We start from the raw sequence: 3540 nt of genomic DNA on the forward strand, positions 1-3540 counted from the left end.
AAAGTTTTTGCCGCCGTTGCCGGGGAACTGAAATATTAGGAACACTAAATTTTTATTACTTTAGCCATTTATTTTTCTTGTAATTTTATTTTATTTTATTATTTATTAATTTATTTTTTCTCTCTCTTGGCAGGTTTTTGTAGTTTATGACTAGAAGAAACCCGTCAGAACCATTACTCTTTGACGAAGAAATAGATCGTACAATTCGCAAAAATCAAAGAGAAATAAGGCATAGTTTACGATACACGGAGAACAAGCGAGAAGACGATACTCAACCCCCAACCAAAGAGATGGCAGAAAACCCAGGTGATCAGCTCCCTCCTGCAATTGCAGCTAATCAAAATCCTGCTCCATGTACTATGTATGATTATGCTAAACCTTCTTTAATAGGATCTGAGTCTAGTATAGTTAGACCTGCTAATACTGCGAATAATTTTGAACTAAAACCTAACACAATTCAGATGATACAGTAGTTTGTTCAGTTTGATGGTTTGCAGGATGAGGATCCCAACACGCACTTGGCAAATTTTCTTGAATTTTGCGATACATTCAAAATCAATGGCATTTTTGATGATGCCATTCGTCTTCAGTTATTTCCCTTTTCACTATGAAACAAAGCTAAACAGTGGTTGAACTCGTTACCACGAGGGTCTATCACTACTTGGGAACAAATAACCGAGAAATTTTTACTAAAATATTTTTCGCCGGCTAAAATGGCTAAATTGTGTAATGATATCTCTTCTTTTATGCAGATGGATTTAGAAACACTTTATGATGCATGGGAGTGATACAAGGACTTACTGAGAAGGTGTCCTCACCATGGGTTACCGCTTTGGCTACAAGTTCAAACGTTCTACAATGGTGTGAATCCCTCGACTAGACAAATGATTGACGCAGCCGCCAGCAGAACCATCAACAATAAAACATCGGAAGATGCCTATGAATTCATAAAGGAGATGTCACTGAATAACTATCAATGGCAAGTTATGAGGACAAAGCCAACGAAAACAGTCGGCGTCTATAACATCGATTCAGTTACCATGCTCTCAAATCAGGTAGAACTTCTCAATAAAAAGATTGATAGTTTTCTTGGTTTTACGCAGGTACATCCAGTAATGAGGTGTGACTCAAGCGGAGGAGGTGTGCATATAGAATATCAATCCTTCAATCCCACAACCGAAGAGGAACAAGTCAACTATATGGGTAATAATAACTTTAGATCTCAAAATAACCCATACAGTAATACTTATAATGCAAGTTGGAGGAACCACCCAAATTTTTCCTGAGGAGGTCAAGGAAATCCAAAGCCACAAAATCCTCAGGGTTTTCAACAGCCACCTTATCAATAGGAGAAAAAAACCAAACCTTGAAGATATGCTTTCTAAATTCATCTCGGCGTCAGAAACCCGTTTCCAAAATACCAATATAGCACTTAAAAATCAACAAGCATCAATCCAAGGACTATAAACTCAGATAGGCCAGCTGTCCAAACTAATCTCTGAACGACCACAAGGTAGCCTACAAAGTAATACTGAACCTAATCCGAGGGAAAACCTCAATGCAATTAGCTCTCAATATACGGAAGGATTCATTACACCTGAGCCAGAAGTACAGCAAGACAACGCGATGAATAAAGGACGAGAAGGGGTAAACAATAATGATCCCAAACAGGTAAGTACAAATCATGAATCTCATGTGCCATATCCTAAAGCGATGACGAAAGACAGAATAGAAGAACAATTTGGTAAGTTTGTCAAACTCTTAAAGAAATTACATATTAACTTACCCTTTATTGAAGTTCTTTCGCAGATGCCCAACTCAACAAAATTCTTAAAGGAACTTTTGAGCAATAAAAGGACATTAAACGCTACATCACATGTGGAACTCAATGCAGTCTGCTCAGCTATTCTAAAGAATGAGCTACCTAACAAATTGAAAGATCCAGGGAGTTTTACAATTCCTTGCTTAATTGGTAGTCTATCTATGAATAATGCTTTAGCTGATCTAGGGGTAAGTATAAATGTTATGCCATATAAAATGTTTAAACAACTAGGTCTCGGTAAACCCAAACAGACTAGGATGAGTATAGAATTGGCTGACAAAACAGTTAGATTTCCTAAGGGTATTATTGAAGACGTTCTCGTTAAAATTGATAAATTTATTTACCCAGTAGACTTCGTTGTCTTAGATATGGATGAGGATAATAAGGTACCTCTAATTTTAGGACGACCATTTTTAGCAACTGCCATAACCATTATTAATATAGGCACAGGAGAGCTAACACTTCGTGCAGGTGACGACGCAGTAACACTCCAAGCACGCGACTCAGTCAAAACCTCTAAGACTCAAGATAATGCTATAAAAACTGTCGATGATAAAACTAATATTCAATCATCCTTGCAGGAACTTCCTTGAACAAAGACAATAGAGACAGTACGCTACTATCATGAAGAGAACAAAGACGTCCATGAAGAACGAAGACTACGGATAGAAGAGCTAGACGAATGGCGAGAACACAAACCGAGAACACATGATAAATCGAAACTACGTAAAAACAAGCCTGATACCTCTTCTAATCAACTTTAGGTTGGCGATACAGTCTTACTAGATGTTGTTGATCCTTACATTGTCACTACCACACCAAATGAGGAAATCCCTCTTACGGTACTTAGTATTTTTCCATTCGGTACAGTGGAGGTGAGTCATCTCAAGTTTGGCACTTTTAAGGTAAACAATACCCGTTTAAAACCTTATTTTAAAATTGACAATAGGAATGAGGAGTATGAACTCCTCGAACCACCATAATCATTCAACGGAGAGGTAAGTCGAGCTTAGACTATAAATAAGCGCTTTTCAGGAGGCAACTTGAGCACTAACATATTTTGATTTCTTTATTTTTATTTTCTCACACTTCAAATCAATTAACTTAATCTTTGAATTGCAAAGTTTTTCAACACACACGGCCAGGCACACAGGCGTGCCTAAAGCCGTGGCCAAACAGGGGAAGAGACACGACCATGCGATGCGGCTGTGTTGAAGCAGGACATGATTTCCCTAAAACACGGGGTGCGATAAATCCCCACGGTCGTGCAACATGGCCGTGGGTGAACTTGATAGGAACACACGGGCATGCCAGAGACAAGGCTTGATTTTGTTTCTTCGACAAGGGCGTGCGACACGCCCGTGCCATTCAACCGTGTACAACAACACACAGGCGTGCTACCATAACACACGGGCGTGGGAGAAGCGAACAAAGCTAGGCACAGCCGTGCGACATAGCTGTGTGCTACACACGCCCAAGACACACGGGCGTGGGACAGTAGCCGGGCACGACCTAAATTGAAAAAAATTGAAAAACACGGGCTTACCCTAAAAGTACACGGGCGTGGCCCTAGGCTGTGTGACGCTCTCCTATATAAACAAACCACTGTTCATCTTCTTCCCCCTTTCAAAACCCTACCCGAAAACTCCTCCTCCCCACTCCTTAATCCTTATTCTGGCCACCATTCCCAAGATTCTCACTTCCCCAACCCTCAAACC

General features: G+C 39.9%; 1 non-coding gene across 1 annotated transcript; it reads right to left on the minus strand.

Annotated features, from left to right (window-relative positions):
- Window positions 1–719: 719 nt before the first annotated feature.
- On the minus strand, window positions 720–826 carry LOC128280079 (small nucleolar RNA R71). Its single transcript, XR_008270260.1, has one exon. It is a non-coding gene; the product is annotated as a small nucleolar RNA R71 (small nucleolar RNA).
- Between the last annotated feature and the right edge of the window lie 2714 nt (window positions 827–3540).

Source organism: Gossypium arboreum, chromosome 8 (genome assembly GCF_025698485.1).
Source record: "Gossypium arboreum isolate Shixiya-1 chromosome 8, ASM2569848v2, whole genome shotgun sequence".
Lineage (NCBI taxonomy): Eukaryota > Viridiplantae > Streptophyta > Magnoliopsida > Malvales > Malvaceae > Gossypium > Gossypium arboreum.